The sequence below is a fragment of the Mustela nivalis genome (assembly GCF_964662115.1).
Source record: "Mustela nivalis genome assembly, chromosome: 10".
Taxonomy (NCBI): domain Eukaryota; kingdom Metazoa; phylum Chordata; class Mammalia; order Carnivora; family Mustelidae; genus Mustela; species Mustela nivalis.
In genome coordinates this window covers 12,358,477-12,378,030 of record NC_139029.1, presented here as the reverse complement: position 1 = coordinate 12,378,030, position 19,554 = coordinate 12,358,477, and the positions used below count along the sequence as shown (strand labels likewise).

General features: G+C 56.3%; 1 protein-coding gene across 2 annotated transcripts in view; it reads right to left on the bottom strand.

The window, feature by feature from the left end:
• PAX7 (paired box 7) overlaps window positions 1-19,554 on the bottom strand; it is a 98,477-nt gene that overhangs the window by 20,035 nt on the left and 58,888 nt on the right. The window lies entirely within an intron of this gene.

Genomic DNA, 19,554 nt, shown 5'->3' with positions numbered 1-19,554 from the left:
TCTAAGAAGTTAAAGATACTCTTTTTGTAACACATACACACACACGCGCGCGCACACGCGCCCGGACATCTCCAATGTTTGCTCTACGCGATGTTAATCTCCAAAATCTGGAAACATCTAGAAATATCTGGAAGCCCTGGAGAGGGGCTGGCTTTGGCATCCCCTCCCTGGATGGTTCCTGAGTAAGGTATCCAAGCCAGCATGGCCGGGGACTCCTGGCTGCCGGCGGGGGTGGGAGCTAGTGGGGTGGGGTGCAGCAGGATCCGGGGACCATCTCTGATGGGGCGATAATGGCGGAGGGGGATTAGAGCAACCGCTCTGAGCGGTGGCGGGGCTGGAATAGGAAGGGGCCGATCGCCGGGAAAGATATGACTATTTAAAGATAATGATTGCATAAATTTAATTAGCACAGTTTCACGCGGCAAATGGCCGTTTTGTAATTAATGTATCTGGCCTTACTAAGCATGAAAGATCCCATCTCCTCCCCCTCCCCTCCCGCTCCCCCTCCTCTGCAGCCCTAATGAAAGACAGAGAGCAAGTGACAGAAACAGTTCGTCCGTCAGTGGTTCCGCAGCTCCAGGTGTCAGGGGCGTAATTGGCTGAGCCGAGGGGAGGGGGGGGTGGGAAGGCTGGGGGGGGGGCGCGAAGGGGGCCTCCTGGACTCTGGGTCCAGGTTGGGAAAGGAGGGGAAGGAGGAGGCCTAGGCTCTGGCCCCCCCTGGCGTGGGGGATGCTCCCCCTTGGTAATTGCCGGCGACGAGGACACAGATTGGCCGTGGCAGGGAGTGAGTGCTGGCAGGGAGGCCTCGTTAGTACCTGGGCAGACAAGCTGGCACATATCACAATGCGTTAAGGACTCCCAGCCGTGATAGCTCAGGCCCGGCGTCCCCTCTCCAAGGAGCCAAGTCCCTGGAGCAGAATGACCAAATGCCTCCCCACCCCCACCCAACCCCGTTATTGAGAGGCTCAAAAGGAAAACTAATCATTAGCTTCCTTTATGAAGCACCTACTGTGTGCCAAGCACCTACTATGGGCAGGCAGCTCTGCCGTTCACTCCTTAAACCTACAGCGGGAAGGATGGGTATTTTCATCTTCCTGAAATTGGAATGCATTTTACCACCTGTCTTGCTGGGGCTGTCCCAGCAGCCAGGTAGCATCCGTGTCCCGCAGCAGTGACCATGGAGCTGCGTGCCAAGGTTTTCACGATGCCTTCTGATAAGATCAAGGATGGGCCAACATCGAATTGTCTTAGGTTCAAGGAAATAAGGGTATCAGCTGTTCCAGGTTCTAGGTCAGGAAACTGAGTCTTGGGGAAGAGAATTACTTCTCTGCAGTCTACACAATGAGTGAGTGCCGGACTGGGATCTGAAATCAGAAGGTATAATGCTGAAGATGATTTTCCCTCTAGCATCTACCTAAAAAACCCACTGCAGGGCGGGCTCGGAATCCTTCCTTCCCCCGTGATGCCATTCCCGGCGGGCTGGCAAAGATGCTTGGCTGACTCCATAGGAAAGCCTCTTTGTTAGGTGCGGACAGGGATCAGTCGTGGTGACGTTCTTCAGATTCAGAACAGCCTGGTTTTCCTGGAGGATGACCAGGTAACAGAACGGAGAGGGTTCCTGCTGGTCTGCCCCTTACCCTCGCGCTGTGACCGTCTCGGGGCTGTGTGCACACCCACCTCTCCGACAAGGCCCCTCCACCGTCTTCACCCGCCGGCCTCTGCCAGGTTCGGCCACCAGCCCCTGCCTGGTTTTCTCGGGGTGCGGGGAGGCCCCAAGCCAGCCTAGGCCGGGTGGAACAGGGCCCAGCCAGCCCTCTCCTGGACCAAATTCAATTTCAAAGCTTAATGAGTTTGCAGAGGAGCCGGGTGAGCTCGTTGACGCTACTCTTTGCCGGCTGGGTGGTTCCCGGCCGGGCCACCGAGCGCGCAGCGGCCCGAGCAGGGAGAGCCCTGGGCTCCATCGACGGTGGCGGGGGCACGGAGCGAGTGAAAAATGTCAGAGCAAATTGTTCTTGACAGCGTTAATATCTGCACCTCATAGCAATAATTACATGTAAATAAATAGCAAAATCACAGTCAGCTGGAGGCAGCTTGGGGAGGACAGACGCGGCTAAGGACCAGCTGGGGACCCGAATGCATTGCTCCAACCCTTTCTTCCCTCCTTCGAGTCTCTGCTCCCCCCCTCGCCCGCAACCAGATCCTTGCTGCAGCACGGAACAGAGACCTCAAGTTCCTGGCCGCTTGTATTAAAAATGGGAGGGAAAAAAGTACACGTTTGGATCCCCCCCCCCCCCATGACTCACCCTGTTCTCATCCAGCTGTGGGGGGACAGCTGGAACAAGCATCCTCCCCGCTTCTTCCTCTCCACCTGCGGGTCTCTTAGAGAGACTCGCCTTGGAAACCCACATCCCTGCCCTGACCCCTGTCCCGGGCACCGTGCTGGCCGTCTCCTGGCCTTGACCTCCGCACAGCTGCCCCGACCCAGGTCCTCCTTCTGCACTCTCTGCTTCTCCGATCCAATCACTTTCTCGGTCACCCAGACCCCACACGTTCCCCATCCTCTTCGCCTCCCCGGCCAGCCCGACAGCCCTGCTGCTGAGCAACAACACACATCACACGAAAGTCACCAGCCGAACGTGGTGCAGCGTCCTGACACGACCCTACTTTATGGCCCCATTGTGACCAACAAATATGACGGTGCCGTGGCCAAGAACCCAAAAGGCGCGTGCGTGTCTGTGTCGCAGGTCTGTGTCCCCAGGGCCCCGAGAGTACACACTCAACCCGTAGCAGGGGGACTTTGAAAGGAGCTGAGAAGCCCAGTGTGCGACCAGAGTCGCCTCTTGCTATCCCACTGGTTGGCTTCTGTGCTTCTGTCTGCAAAAGCAAGGACCAGTCTTACCCACGTCTGGGTTCACAGTCCTTAGCAAAAGGCTCCCCGGAGGTGTTTGGGGGACCAGGAAAAGAAACCAAAAGGAAGTGGAAGGGCTGAGACAGGAGAGGAAGGAAGGAAGAGGCTAGGAAAGTGGGAAGGGGGGAGAAGGGAGGAAGCGGCTGCCCAGGCACCTGACACTCTGCAGATGAGCCCAGGTGTACTGCAGTGGCTGGCCTGAATCCAGGGTTCCATCGCTCCTCTCCCCAGAGAGACCCACGGGCCTGTCCTCCAGGGACCCAGGCTCCCTCCCACTTCCTGTCTGCACTGGAGAGAGTTCCCCTGTCTGAGCTCCGCTGCCCCAGGAGAAGGAGCGCGGAGGGCCCTCCAGCGCCGTCCCTGCCCGGCCTGCCTCGCCTGCGCAGGGCAGGGAACGCAGGCTCCATTCTTCACGAAACAAATATCTTCTCCAGAGCAGCCCCGCGTCCCACACTGTCTTATTTAGTTCACCGACTAATCCACTTATCGAGGATAAAGCGCCTGTGAATCCCCATTTGATAAAGGCAGTCACAAAATTAGCAAAAACGTGCCCACGGCTCCGACGTACCAAACAAACAAGAGGCTGGGGACGGCTGCGGAGAGATGTTGTCTCTCTCTGGTCCCCGGGCCCCCGCAGAGATGCGGGAAGAGATAGCAGCTTTCTCACGGGGCGCTGCAGGCTGGGAAGGCGATGCCACGGGTTATTTGGGAAGGGGGCTGGGCAAGTGGGGAAAGGAGCTGGAATGGGGTCCCGGCTCCCTCCGACACTGCGTGCACCCCGGTGCCAGGCCGGGGCCCCAGCTCCCAGTACGGCCCAACTCCATGACCCTGTGCCCATCACACGTCCAAATACCACTGCTCAGCATCCTAGCTGATGGCCCTTCATGGCTTTCACTCTATCTGGACAGCATTCCAAGCCTGGCATGTGTTAACTAACTCCTCTGCTCCTCACTATACCCCTGGGAGATCGGTACCCACGTTTTATAGAGCAGGAAACCAAGGCACAGAGAGGTCAAGTCACTTGCTCAAGAACACACAGCTGCTAGCTACTGCCTCCAGCTGGAGAGTTATTATCGAAAACTCTTCCACTCAACCCTGGCCAATTCAAACTTAGTCTCCATCTCTGACTATGGTCCTCAACCCTGACAGCAGTCCGACCACCTGGCTGTACCCGCCCCATGATTCATGGCCCCTTCCCCTGCCACAGCAAAGAGCCTTCAAGTTGCTGAAGCCTGGATGCCCCCTCCAAAATCTGACAATGCCAAATTCAACTCTCTGTGCCTCTGTCCGAGTCAACGTTATTCTTTGCCCCACGTCCACCATTAGCGACTGTGGCATCTAGCAGAGCCCAGAAGTCTCCCCGTGTCGCCCCAAGGGGCTCCAAGCCCTTCGAGGACACTACCTCCTCTCGACCACAGCAGCTGGGTTGTTAACGCCATCACACAGATGGGAAAACAGAGACATGAATAAAACCTCAGCCTGAGCCAACCGACCCGTCTGAGCGTGGCTTCGAGGAAGGGATCTTTTCTCTGCTCTTGGTGGCTGGAGAAGGTGCAGGAAGAGGAAGGCACAAGGAGAGGCTTCTGGAAGGCTCAGTCCCTGTGCTGCCCACACAGCCGCTGGCTTGGGGAGGAGGGGCTGGTCTCTGGCCTGGGGGGTGTGGGGACATTAATCACAGGGAGCACCTGTGGTGGGGGGCATCTGGAACTAAAAGGAAACACTTGTCAGAAGGGCAGGACTTCTTAACCCAAGGCTCTGGGGGCTCTGAGACCAACCACTGCCCCGCCAGGAGGCCAGGGCCAGGAGCAGGGCATCTGGGGGTCAGGCCCGGGCAGCCCCCTTTGCTTGGGAAAAGGTGCTGCCATGGACACCCGGCCGGCCGAGGGGAGGAGGGAGCACAGAGCAGCAGGCTACGGTCAGGGCATGAAGACACCTTTCTGCTGCTGCTGCCTTCCTGCAGGAGGAGGGAGCCAAGGGCACACAGCTGGGAGGTGGTGAGGCTGCGGCTCCTGCTGCTGCGGCTCCTGCTGCAGAGAGAGCCCGCTGTATCTCCCTCAAACCCTCTCTCTCTCCAGCTTCGGGGGCCCCCTCCTGTCTCAGCTCCCGGTCCCCACCCCACTTCTGTAAGTACGTGTCCCTCCAGTTGGGCCCCCGAGGAGCCATCGGGCCCTGCTTGCCGGCCTGTGTGCTCTTCGTCTTCCTGCCCCTGTCCCTGCCCCTGTCTGCGCGCCCCTCCCCACATAGCTCTGTCTCTGTCTCTCCTTTTTTCCTTCTCTCCTCCCTGTTTCTGTCTCTCACAGTCTCTGGGTGTCTCTCTCTTCCTGTTTCTATGCCTCCATGGGCTTCTCCCCCAGACTCTCTTTATCTCCCCCTACCTCTCTCCCTCTCTCCCCATGCCCCCCCCCTCCCCCCGCTGCTGCTCCGTTTCCCTGAAGCAGCTTAGACCCTGTCTCTCTCTGTGGGTCTGCTGGTGTCTCTCTGCCTTTCACTCCTGCATACCTCCAGCAGGAGGCGCCTCCCGCATCCACCTGGAGCTTCCTCCGCCAGACCTGAGCCCACCCCGCCCCGCCCTGGGGGCCAGGCTCACACCCTGGCCCAGCTGGCTGTCACCATAGCATAGGACTGTCGGGGCCAGGGGAACACTCAGGCCACCTCCCCCGCTCCCCTGCTTCTCCTCTAGGCCTTCCCTGCAAGGCCCCTCCCTTCTCTTGCCTCTGCTGTCCAGGGCGGTCCACTGAGTCACCGCAGGGAGCTCACGGGGATTCTGAGGGCTGGGCAGTTGCACAGGCCACTTCAGCCGGCGCTTCTCAAACTCTCCTGAATCCCCTGGGACCTTGAAATCCAGACCAGACCCAGAGCAGCCAGGGTCTAGTCCAGCCTCTGCCTGTCCTGGCAGCCCAGCACAGAGGGGAGTTTCCTCTCTGCCATCTGGCAGATCTGGGCTTTGGATGCCAACGTTATCCCTTGTTCTTGACCTTGACCTTTGGCTCTCTGAGTATGCAAAATGGGCCTGCCGATTCCAGACCCTCAGGATTCAGTGAAGATCAAATCATGGAACAGGGCAGAGGTACTCATGGATATCCAGGTTCTAAACAAATCGATGATGTCATTGCCGTCACTATGGACAATATCAGAGCTGAAAGAGCCACCCTGTTCCTGCTCCTTCGGGAGCCAAAGCAGGGAGGGACCCCATTTGGGACAGCTGCTTCCTCCCTAGAGAGGGAGCATGGAATCAGCTGGGTTTGAGGTCAGCATCCAGGGGACCTGGGGGAGGACATGGGGAGTTAGGGGAGTGGGAGCTGGGGTGGGAGCATTATCTGTGGTGGGGAAGGGAAGGCAGGCCCTGTGGGAGGCTCAGGAACTTCTGCCTTGGGCATCATGTCTCAATTGCAGCCTGGATGTGCCCCCTTGGTATAAGACACTTGACAGCGGCCCTTGTAGGACCTCTACCCTCCAACCTCGAACATCAGACCCACTGTCTGGAGAGAGGAGTGCATGCTGAGCCCTCATACTCTTGCTGGTCCCCAAGAGACCATCAGGATGGAGGGACAGGAGCTGGGCAGGGGTGGGTCTTCCTCACACATCCCACCCAGCTTTCCTCTTCTGGTGCTCCACACTCCAGATTTCCCAGGGCTTTGTGTCAAAGTGGGGATAGCCCATGGCATCGGGAGCAGAGGCAGAGCTGAAGGCAAGGCTGTCCGTCCAGCCACTGGCACACCGACTCGTGCCCTCTGAAAAGCCTTGTTAATCCCTGAGCCCTTCTAGGCAGTGAAAAGGGTGCAGGGCCACCGTGGGTGTCTGTCCTCGTAAGAGGAGGCACTGGGTTGAGTTCACTCTTTCTAGGATGCTTTCTGCCTCGGACCCTGCTGGAAAGGGACACTGCTGGAAAGGATCTGAACAGTTCAGTTCAGACAGACCCTACCCTGAGGTCACTTCCTAAAGAAAGGGGAGGTCAAGGCGCTCCTGAAGCTGACAGGGGGGCCAAAGCTTGCTAATCCAGTGCTTTGATAATCCAGGCCGCCTTTGATGGTGTCTTTGAAAATACGGATTCTCCTGTTCCCCATGCAGACCTAGGGCATCAACCAAACGGGGTGGAGCCTGGATTTAGATTTTTACAGGCATTCCAGATCATTCTGATGCACAGGCTTGGGGAACAACAGTCTCTACTGAATCCCCGACACCAGATTCTCCAGCTGAACCCCCCCAGAAACAGGGCGCTCAGGGCTTTACGACATCACCCCTTCCACGCCAGCTTGGATGTGGACGTCCTGGGCTGAATTCTGCCTCCCCGTGACCTCCATGCCCTGCCACCAATGGGATGCTGGTTCTCTTGCCCCGCAAAAGACAGCTTTGTGGAGGTTTCTGGTAGAATGGTGGAGGTTCCCTTCTGGTTTACTTTACAAAATCTGACCTCCCGGACCTCCAAGTGGGACCGCAGCTTGCCAAGGAAGGTGGCTGGAATCACAGCTGAAACCCTCCAGGTAGTCTGTCCGGCTCAGCCAGCTCAGAGGAAGAGATTTCCCTCGTAGGGGAATTGGGGGGGGGGGCTGTCACAGATACCCCTCTGCCCCCATTCCTCGTCTTGTCTGGGGCATCCCCTTCTCGCCAGAGGCTTTAGGCTTCTGGCTTGTTTGCTTGTCTCTTGCAGAACTAGCTGGAAGGAAGGTCCTTGAATGCAGAGGCCACGGAGCTGGGCAAAGAACAAATGGTCAGGGTGTCCAGCCATGCCCACAGCTGTTTGCTGGATCCCTATTGTGTGCTAGGTTTTGTGGTGGAGACATGGGCCACCAGGATAACCTGGTCCTGGCTTTAGGGGGAGATGGCAGTAACCAGAAAGTTAGAATTCAGAGCCAAAACTGTGGAAGGGGGTGTGGCCACCCAGACTGGAGGGTCCGGAAGGTTTCTCAGAGGAAGTGGCCTCTGGGCTGAGACGAGACAGATGAGTGGGGGGTTGGCTAAGAGAAGGGGGGAGGCTGAGCATGTTCCTGGGGAGGGAAGGGCAAGCGCACTGGCGCAAGGGGGCCGAATGAATGCACGGGACTGGGGGAGGAGCCCTGGCCCCGCTGAGGAACTGCGTTTCTGCCTGCTTCTCTCCGTCTCTCCGGAGCGCCAGCCTGGCCCCCGGCTCGCCCACTGTCGCCACCCGGCCCCTGGGCCACCACCGTGCGCACCTGGCCGGACCGCGGGCCCGACGGACTGCGCGCGTTCCGGGGGCGGCCGGGCTCGCGCTGCTCCCCGGTCCCGGGCCCGGGCAGCAGGAATTAAGCAGGCCGCCGAGCCCGAGCGCGTCCTTATCTCGGGGAGACAGTTGTTGGGAATCACTTTGACTGAGTGGTTTTGTCTCCCCGCATTTTCCACTGTCAGGCGGCCTCGGGCCATGGATCAAAGGCGCGGCGGCGGCAGCGGCGGCAGAGCGCAGGGAGGGGAGGGCAGGCGCGCGGATCCGGCCGATCCCTCGCCGACCGCCCCCCCCCCCCCCCCGTCCCCGCCCAGACTCAGCACCCCCTCTCCCAGCCAGGAACCGCGCCCAGCCCCCGCCCGGAGCCTCACCCCTTCCCACCCAGGGTCATGAGCCTGCGAGGTCCGTCGGAGAGGGGAGGTTGGGAAAGGAGAAATGGGGGGTGGGGGGAGCGGGGGCTGGAGACACAGCGGAATGAGAGAGGGAGTGGAGGAGAACGAGAGATTAGGGGAAAGAGAAGGGAGAGCGGGACTGGGTTTGTGGAGAGAAGGGAGGAGGGAAGAAAGGGGTCTAAGAGCAGTCTGGATGGAGGTCCGGTGAGGGACAGGGGGCAGGGAGGGCTGGGGAGCTGGAGCAAGGCGTGGGGGAGGCGGAGAAACAGAGGGAAGTGTCCAGGAGAGACCCAGGTTCGTTTCCCATCAGCTGGGACCAAGAGAAAGTTCTGGGCTGAAGATTGGGGTTGGGACGTGGAGGCAAGACTGGCTGGAGACCGAAAGGGGGGGGGCATGACTGTCTGGGCTGGGGCTGTGGGGGCGGGGGGGGGGGTCTATCATCCTAAAGAAAGTGCTGTCCTTCATCACTCACAAGGAAACAGGTGCTGAGTGCAAGTGACTGAGCGAGGCCGCACAGGAATGGGGATGGCGCTCAGGCTTGACCTCCCAAAGTCGCCAGCGGTGCCTGGGAGACACGGGTCTGGATCTCAGATGCTCCCAGGAGCCCCAGGGGAGGATGTTCTCTGCCTGTTTCCTCTCCATCAGCCGTTATCCTACAGCCGAACTCCCCGGGATGGCTCAAAACACCTGTCCCCACTCCCAAAAGTGTTGGAGGAAAGTTCACAGCTGGGGAGAGGGCCAGGAGAGAGGAGGGGCTGCTGGGGAGGGTCCACAGGGAGGGGGACCCTGGGGCTGAGGTTGGGGCAGGGCAGATGCCTAGACAAGGAGGCAGGAAGGAGCAGGGGAACTTCAGGGCACCGGGGGAACATTATTTCTGCAACAGGATGTCTGGGGCCTGGCCCTGCCCCAACTCACTGTGTGGCCTTGGAGCCCCATCTGCAAATAGCTACCCCGAAGTGTGCCAGATGCCAACACACTTTGCAGATCTCAATGTGCTCATTCCTCGGACCACTCTATTAGATGGGAACATCCGCTAGCCCCAACTGACGGCAGGGGAAACTGAGGCAGAGCAAACTCTCCTTGGAATCACGCAGGTAGGAAGTGACAGTGCTAGAGACTGGGACCAGGTGCAGGGACCCCAGAGCCCACGTTTTGATACCCCTGCTCTCTTGCCTCTTAGGGCACTGGGAATAACGACAATGAAAACTCACCAGCAAGTGGGAAACAGACCGTTCTCATGACATGTGCCAGGTGAGAGCATGGTCTCTGGGGCCGGACGGGCAGGGTTCAAGTCCCCGGCTTGCCACTTGTTAGTGATTTGGCTCAGGTAAATGATTTAAACTGCTTGGTTTCTCTGTACCCCCCCCCCCATTTAGGAGGCCCTCCCCCTCCAAAGGAGATGGTGCAAAAAGATTAAATGAGCTGATCCCACATGAGGGGCTTCGCACAGCGTCTGGCCTATGTAAGTACTCTGGAAAAGGAACAGTTCTTTTTACCTACTATTGTCTAGTAATACAAGCACTTTCAATACAGCGGTAAAATGTGACAAATGCACAGGGAAAGCACAACTAACCCACCATGAGGGGGTGAGCAAAGGTCCTGGAAGTTGGCCAAGCCTTAAGGAATAAGCGGGAGCAGTTTCGAGATGACAGGGTAGGGGAGGAGGAGTCCCAGTAGAGAGAGACACAGCAGAGAGACGCCGCAGGAGGAGTCCCGGCGGGCACAACATCCTAGGGGCAGGGGACGGTGTGACTCTTTGGAGACCCTCCCTCCCAGGACCCGCTGCGTGTTCTAGCTGGGGAACTGCCCCGCCTCCCAGGTCCAGTCACTGGCCATCCTGGCGGCCTCGTTCCCGCTGGGGACCCCAGGGACTGGCCTGGAGCCACTCGGCGCATCTGCCTGCTGTATTAATTGCTAATCTCCCTCATTTTCTTCCCCTCTATCTGCTGGGACTGTCTCATTCCAAGCCCCCGTGCTAATCACAAAGAAGGACAAATCCTCTATCTGCATTCTTTCCCACCCAACCCGGCAGCTCTGGGAGGCTAAAGCGAAGGCCTGCTGGGAAGCCCGGAAGGCCCAGGCTGGGGCCCCACGGGGGTGAGGAGGGGGTCCAGGACACAGAGGAGGGCCAGCCCCTGCCCACTGATCTAGGGGCTGTGACTCACGGGCTCGTACAAAGAACCCACAGAAATCACAGACTCTGAGCGGGAAGGTTCCTTATTAGCAGCCGGACCATCTCTTGCATTGCACAGATGGGGAAACGGAGGCCCAGAGGGGAAGCATCTACCAAAGGTTGCATAGTGGGCGAGAAGCAGAGCTGGCAGGGAGCTCAGATCTCCTGAATTTCCAGTTGAAAACTGGCCACGCCAGACCTCTGGTCCCAGAAAAGAAATGGCCCAAGAGAAGGAGGAATAAGGCTCATTCGGTTTCTAATCAGAGCAGGGAGAAGCAGAGAGGAGGAAACTGTCACTTATTAATCTCTTACTATATGCCCAGGATGGTACTAGGTGTTTCTCATGAACATTCCCAAGGCCTTATTATTGCTCATAATCCTGCAGGGTGAGCAGTATCGGCCTCATCTGATAGCGGAGGAAACCGAGGCTTGGAGAGCTCATGTAACTTGCCTGTGGTCACAAAGCAAGGAAGCAGGAAGCTGGTGTCAGAACCCTGGGCTGTACGATCATTCCACCTGCCCATGACGCATCTGCACTAGACTCAGGTTTCGTACTTGCCCTGTGATTTGCTGTTGTCTTGCCAGCACCAGCCTCCTACCCCTTCCCTAAATATTGTCTCCCCTGAAATACACTTGGTTAGAGAGAGACAGCCGTGTCGTTTCTTTTTTGAGCCTCCCTAGAAGCTGTGTTAGTAACAGGAGCTAGGGAAATGAACTTGAAGGGAATCATAGGTAATGACATTCAAGTACAAACTAAATGATCAGCGGCCTCAAAAACCTTTTGGGAACAGAGCAGAGCATGTGATCAGGTTTCAGAGGCTTAGGGGCTCACCAGTGGTGGTTGGAGACCTACTATGTACCAGACGCTGGGGTCTGTGCAGTGCCAAAATGAATTATCAGCCACTGGGTGCTAAGGCCTCCCTCACTAAAGAGCATGTCCCTGCCATCCAGGCTCCCCTTCTCCCCTTGCTTGAGCACCCAGTCTCACTCTGCCTGTCGTAAGCTCACACCCCTAGCTTCTCAAGGTGCACGGTCCAGATTGCTGCACCTGTTTTGGTGGTAGGCGAAAAAAACGGCCCAGAGCAGGCCCAACGGAGGGCAGCCCTTGACCTACATCTCTTTTCCAGACTCAGAGACGTGGACTCCAGATGCTATCTTTCCAGAATCCCACCCAGTCCTCTAAGGAAGGAGAAAGGGCCAGGGGTGACCCTCCTACTTCTCCCTCAATGATAAAAAGACCCTAAAGTCACCCAGAAGCAATAAACCAGCCCCCCCCCCCCCCAGTTCCTGGCATTTCCTGCACATAGGCATAACCTGACTTCCTCAACCGCAGTCTGGGAAGTTCCTGATCCCAGCCAGTCTCGCCTCCCCAGCCCCCCTCCACCCAGGAAAAAGGGGTGAGAAAGGCAGAGAAATAAACAGGGCTCTGTTTTCACAGGAGATGAGGCTCTGTCCCGGCCTCTCCCTGTGGGCTGGAGCTGAGCCTTTGATTGACGGGAGCAGGTGGTTTTGTTTGGCGAGGAGCTGCCGGTCAGGGGCGGCGGCGGTGGGGGATAACTCAGCTTTTCCCACTGAGGTGGGTTAACTGTGGACAAAGGCAAAGCTGGTTGTGAGAGCAGGATCTTGGCAGGGTTTGTCCCTCTAGGGACTGGCTGGGCTCAAGGATGCCCCGGGCCCCACGGCTGATTCTATGAGCCCCGGGACTCACCCCTGCCCTAGGGCTGGCCTAGCTAGGAGTCAAGGGGAAAGGACACTTGGGGTGCGGGGTCACCTGATGAGCTGAGCCGATACTACCCACCGCCCCCTCCTGGTGCCTCGATCAGGGCTCGGAAGAGAGGCTGGCAGATGTGGAGGTGGCAGAGGGGTGTCTGGGAGCTGGACTAGCCCCGGGTACGAAGAAAGCCAGCAGGAGAGGGCCAATGCTGCTCAATGGCATTTGGCTTTAAGGCTAGGAAACTCTGGCCACAGACTGTAGCCCTTCCCACCAGCTGACCCCTGACCCCGTTACTGTTGGTCACCATGAGAAATGGGTATGTGGGCTGGGTGGGGTGACTCAGCTCCTCTGTAATCCCAGGGAAAACCACTCAGCGTCAGAGCCATGTCCTTCCAGCGTGAGCCAGTCACTCTTTCCGTCCTTGCTCATCCTTTCCAGGGACCTGAGGCGGGCCAGCAGAGAGAGCCTTTCCCCGTGTTTTCTGCAGAAGAGGGCGCTTCCCGTGCCCAGCACCCTCTCTTCCCAGGACTGGGGTCAGGGGGACATACTACCCTGTCCTGGACTGGAAAGCGAATCAGGCATTTTCCAACTAATGGAAGGGAGGGTAGGAGAGCGAGGGGGAAAGGGAAGGAGGAAAGAGACAGAAGGAGTAGGCAGAGTTGGAGGCCAAGATACAGATGCGGAGGCGGGGGTGGGGATGCAGGGAACGAGAGAGGATTTAGAATTTAGTAAGCACCTGCTATGTACCAGGCATTTTACTCACATTCTCCCTTTATCCCCATGGCACCCCCTGAAAGGTAGGGATTATCACTCCCATTCTCAGGCGGAAAAAAATGAAGCCCAGAGAGGTTAAGCAAGTTGCCTTAGGGCCACACAGCAACTCACTAAATGGCTGAATCAGAACTCCACCCCAGAGCTGCTTGATGGCAATGGGCCGAGCGGTGTCTTGTCCCTCTCTTCCTCCTACTGGGTGGTGGGGGGAGGGCCTGTGGGAGAGATTCCCGGGGAGAAGGCAAACCTGGGAGAGATCTTGAGAAGACATGGGGAAGGAAGCTGGAGGCAGAAGAGGCGCCCAGAAGGGAGGAGAAGGAAGGGCTGGGCGCCTCACTCGGCTGGGGGCTGGGGTTAAAGCCCCATGTTCCTACAACCCACTAAGCTGGAGAAATGAATTCTGATCCCTCCAAAACCCAACCTTGGAAAATGTGCGAAAGAAGGGTCTCCTTTCAGGGGAACAGGAAATCCTCCACCCCTCCTCCCGATGCCCTGGTAATGCCAGGATGTCCCCAATCTGCTTTGAGGAATGGAGAGATTAAGAATAATAAAAAAATTGCAATAAAATACGTGTGAAGGAGGGGGTAATTGTGGACAAACGCAGCATTCAAATTCATTTTTCAGCTCTTTTACACACCATTTCAATCTTATTTTCTGCTTGTTAATGAGATCTTGTTGCCTGGGCTAGGCAAAACCTTCCAATATCGGGACGTAATTGCACATAATTTTCTCTCCTACCAGTGATTTGCATCAGTTTTTTAAAAATTCTGGGCTATTTAACACCCCACTATCCCCCTCCCGTCTTCCTGCCTACAAATCTCCCACTCCCTCCTCCTTCCTCGTCCCTGGTCCAGCAAGACTCATTTTAAATGCTTATTATAAACGTAGTGTCGCCAATAAAGAGAAGAAGAAAAAAAAAAAAAACACAAGGAGGAAGTGATAGGAGAAAGAGGCACAGGGAGTTTCCAGAGCCCACCGCATGAGGGGCACAGCTCAGTTCCCCAGAGCCAGCGGTCATATTCCGCTGAGGGTCACCGCAAGGCACAGTGCGTGGTCCTGGCTCTGCCACTCAGAGGCTCTGTGGCCTTCAGCAAGTTGCTGAACCTCTCTGAACCTGTTTCTCCAGGCGGAGGGTTTCTGCAGAGTTTCAGTGACTTCCTAGAGCCAGAGTGCTTCTGTGGGATCTGGCTCTCTAGAGGTATACGGCTCCCCTGGGGCCCTCGCAGAATGCCAGAAGGGGCATCTGTTATGGTGAGGCATTTGGATACCCCTTTCATAAAGAAATTAAAATAAAGCCTTGAGCTTTATTCCTATCTGTTTTAGGAGGAAGGGAAAGCTTAGCATTTGTGGATTCGGACTCTGAACCTGACCATGCCCCGTGGGTGCCAACGTCAGCTTCACCAGATGGGGTGCAGGATGCACCTGGGGGGGGGCAGCAGATAGAACAGCTAGCCCGGTGGGCTCTGGAAGCAGACCCTTCCCATCCCAGCTCTGCCACTTTCCAGAACCCTCCACAGAGCCTGGCACAAGGTAGGTGCATGGATGGATTTGGATGGATGGATGGCCCCAGACAAGTTGGTTTTCTCATCTATAATCTGAAAGTCACAAGATGTGGCCAAGACTCTGTTAGGGAAAGTGGTTATAGAGTTTATCTCCATCCCAGCCGGCCCATCAGGAGCGTCTACTTCACGTTAGCTGTCGCCGTAGTTATTCTGTGCAAAAGAGGGGAAGGAGACGGGAACATCAAGGAACCGAAAAGGACAAAAAGACTTGCTGTTCGGGGATCGTGGCCATGTGAGAACCGTACACTTAGAGTACGTTTCGGGAGTTCAGTGTAGGAAAAGGTAAATATGTAAATCCCTTGTACAGGTTCCTTCCCCTTAAGCTCCAGAGAGGAGCAAAGGACACGATGAATGTGGAGCGAGATGAGTGGAGGTGGCCAGGAAGAAACACCCCCGTTCTGGGAGGCAGCGGCAGGAGCCCTTGGCTGGGGGGTTGGGGTTCTGGGGGGCCTGGAGCAATTCTCACTCCCTGTCTGGGCCTCAGTTTCCACTTCCAACTCTGACAGAATCTGCATCTAAAAAGCCGGAGGGTGGGGGGAGCTCAAGCCAAGGATGCGCCATCCATAGATAAAACTCTACCCGTAGATGCCCTAGGGCAGCGGTAGAAGCCAGGGCTCTCCCAGAGAGCTCCCAATTTGAGGGGATCCCGAAGAAGCCCCCAGCACAAGCACAAGCCCCCACCCTGCCCGTAGCCTTCAGCAAAACGACAGAACTGCACTCTTGCCCTAAGCTGTCCCAGGCTGTTTTTTTTTTTTTATCTAAGAGCCATTTCCAAGGACCTCAGCCTAGGGGATCTGCGAATCCTAGTTCCCTACATCTCGTGGGCAGTACACTGACCCTCGAACAACATGGGTTTTAATGTGTGGGGACACTTCATACGCTCTGCCCTGGACCCCGCCTCTCACATAACAAATAGTTACGGGGTGCCTCGTCTGTGCCAGGCGCTGTTCTAGACTCTGTTTCAATGACTACGGCACAGCCCCGCTGCACATGTATTTTCTCTTCCTTATGCTTTTCTTCTTATGATTTTCTTTCTTTCTTTCTTTCTCTTTAAAGATTTTATTTATGTATTTGACACAGAGAGAGAGATCACAAGTAGACAGAGAGGCAGGCAGAGGGGAAGGGGGAAACAGGTTTCCTGCTGAGCAGAGAGCCAGATGCTGGGCTTGATCCCAGGCATGATCCTGAGATCATGACCTGAGCAGAAGGCACAGGCTTAACCCACTGAGCCATGCAGGTGCCCCTCTTATGGTTGTCTTATGACAACCTCTCTAGCTCACTTTCTCGTAAGAATGCAGTATAAAAGAAGATTAGAACCTACAAAACAGGTATCCGTGCCCTATTTACCTTCTCACTAAGGCTTCAGGGCAATGACAGGCTATTAGTAAAGTTTTGGGGGAGTCAAAACTTGGACATGGATTTTCAGATCTGTGGGGGGTGGGCACCTCTCATCCCCACATCGTTCAAGGGTCACCTGCTTTGGTTTTCCTTGTACATCTTCAGAAAGACCCCATGCGCAAAACTGGGGACGTCTGCGTGCTGAGCACCGAGTCCCTGATCTTCTAAAGCTGGGCTTTGGGGTGGGGTTACGAGGGAACCAAGCCTCACTGGTGTCTGAAGTTCTCAGAAAGCCTCTGCCCATGTGAGTCAACTCTGTCCCTTGGCCCCTAACCTGAGGTCCTGGCCTCAGTCTTCTCATCCAGGACATGGGTTGAATGAGGTTTCCCCTCCATCTCCACTGAGCAGAATGGGAGAGGATTTCTTCTGCCAATCTCCATAAAGGAGGGTAAGCATTTATATTTCTGAGGTCACAGGGTGGTGTCAGTTCTGGTCTCAGGCTCCAGAGAGGAGGGCAGAATCCTGGTTTTGCTACCCAAGTAGTGAGGGTAGAGGAAACACTCAGAACAAGGTGCGGGTCACAGGGGCTTGCAAGTTTAGCTGCCCTTGCCAAAGCGGTATTAGATACATTGCATGAACTTGCGGTTTTATTATGTATTGTCTGTCTGTCCTGTTAGACCGCCGGCTGCATGAGGGCGGTGGGGGGGGGGGGTCTTCATCTCTGATGTGCACTGATTTATCCCCAGGGCCTAGAAGAGTGCCCGGCACATGGCAGGCACTCCGTAACTCTTTGTTCTCTGACACCCAGGGTGCAGGGTCCAAGGCAGAGCTGAATCAGTGGTTTTTCCATGGGATTCTGCTGGGCAGGTCTCTCCATGGAGACTCTGAGGCCTGACAGCCCCTACTTCCCAGGCTGGGTCTGAGACAAAGACCCAGGTCAGGCCCCGGGAGGGGGGCTTCTCCAGGCAGCAGCGCACAGACCAGTGCGAGGAGCACATGCTCAGCAGAGCCCCAAGTTCATTTCCCAAAAGAATCACTTTGGGCTTTTGTAAGAACAAGGACTAAGGCTACCTGCAGTCTGAGAGGAGGAGAAGCCCCATCCCAGACGGAGCCCACCCCATCCCTCTTGCCCACATGAGCTCCGGACAACCACCCTGCTACTGGGGGGCGGAGGATGAGACCCAAGGAAGTAGATCTGTCCTGGTGGAGAGCGCCAGCCCGCACCCCTCCCAAGATGGCGCCCATGTGCCCGATCCGTGCAGTTGGCCCGCTCAGAGGGAGGAGGGGCCTTCCCGGGACTCACAAATATCAGGAACTCTTGTAAAGACCCAGAAACATCCCCGGCTGCCCCCTTCCTCCGGAAGCGATCGAAGCTTAACCCCGGCCATTCACACGGGCAGAAGCACACACAGCCTGCCCTCCTGTCCCCACTCCGTGCAGCCCCCTCTCCCTGCCGGCAGCTGTTCACCTCCTGGTCCCCTCTGCCCCCGTCAGACCCTCCATCTGTCTTCACACCTTTGGTGGGAACCTCTGGGCAAGTCTCCAGAGTTGGCCCAATCCATCATGTCCTCAGAGCCTCTCTGCCTGAAGTGGGGAAGGGGGGAGCCTCCCAAGCAAGGGTCTCTGGGAGGAGAGGCGAGGGTCCAGCTCAGGCAGGGAGAAGGTCAGGCTACTGGCTGCTTACAGTAATGACTGTTTTTTTTCCCTCCTTTTTCTCTTTTTATCCTCCTTCCCTGAGGCTTGTTTCTGGGCTCACACAGGTCCTGGGACATCCTTACTCTTTACCGCATCCCTGAGCCAAGCTCCAGAAGCCAGAGGCCTTTTATTTGCTTGTCCCTTCTCTGCCCTGTGACAATACTGGGCTTTGGGGAGAAACCTCAGCCCAAGCCGAGACAGTGGGTTGCGAGTCGGCAAGACGGTGCCCTAGACTCTGGGCTCTGCCCGGCCAACGGGTCCCTGGTCCCCATTCATGAAGTGAGAAGGCTGGTCCATATAATCTGATCGTCCTTCTTCGGACTTCCGAGTGATGCTCCTGTGACCTCTCTCATACCGTGAGCCCAGGCCTGGACTGCATCCTCAGGTGTGGAGACCTCGGGTCTCCATGGCCATAGTCACCAAGCCAGCTCTTGGGTCCTGTCCTGTCCGTCTCTTGACTCTCTGGAAGGTTAGCTCAGCCAGTGTGTGCTCAGTACTGAAGCCATGGCCTTGAGCCTCAAAGACGCCAGCTACATTCCAGCAGGTAAACATTCTGGTTTGCCGGCTGCATCATCCCCGCCCCATAATGTGTGCTCCAACAGGACGTGGTGCATCACTGTTAGGAGCTCTGCAAGGAGCTGGTCAAGTCCCCCAGGGCTCAGCTCTGCCCTGGACCTGGGCGACGTGCTTCATGCCTGTCCGCTCACAGCTTCCTCAACAGCCCTATGAGATGGATGCTAGTGTCATCCCCATATCATGGATGGGAAAAATCAAGACAGAGAGAGGTGAAGGAATCTCACCCACAAATAAACGATGACACGAAAATGCAGTCAGCTGTCAACCACACTCGCTAACAGAGGCAAACAGGGATGAACCCAAACCAGGCAGAAAGTGAACATTCTTGCAAAGGTCTTAGACCAAGGGTTGGCAATGGGTTTTCTCTAAGGGCCAGAGAGCGAACACTCTTTGCTTTGTGGGCCGGGTGGTCTGTTTCGAAATTTCTCAGCTGTGGTGTTATAGCCCCAAAGCAGCCATAAATACGTAAATAAATGGACATGGCTATGTGCCAATAAAACTTTATTGACAAAAACAAGAAACTAGATGGATATGACCAGGGGGCTGGAGCTGACCTTCCCTTTGGCCCCCTTTTTTCTTCACGTAACAGATTTCTCACGCTAATTGAATCATCTTGGCGATGGGGGGTTGGCAAGAGGACTAATGTTTTTTGGTCCCTATTTGGTGCCAGGCTGGGTGCTAAGGCTTTGGCCAGTTAGACGCTAAGTTCAGAAAACACCCTTCTTAGGAGGTCAGCAACACCTGGTTTGATCACTCTTTAGTTCTATGGGGGACCAACCGAGGCTCAGCAATGCTAACTTCCCAATGCCCTGAGCAGTGGAGATGGGATTTAACCCCCTGCAAGACTCCAGCTTTCCTACCCGAAGCACAACAGTTCAGAAAAGCTCACGCCACGTGTGTCCCCATAGACACGAGGGAGGCAACTCAGAAGGCAGGAGGAAGGGTGAAACCAACCTTGGATTTAATTCTTTCCTCTGTGGGTATTTGAGAGCTTGCTGTAGCCCCAGAAAAGAACTCTCAAGGTCACGTGTATCACCACATCCTGCTCCCCAGACCCACCGGTCACTGCCATCAGCCTCAGCCCTGTCTTTCTGACTTGATCTAAGGGCAGTCCCATGACTTCTGACAGCAGGAGTAGGCACTGAAGGACTTCGCCAGCAACCCATTCGACTTGAGAGAATGAGCTCCAAGACCCCATAGGGACCCCATGGGAGACCCCATGAGGTTCCCAGTCGAGAACTCTAGA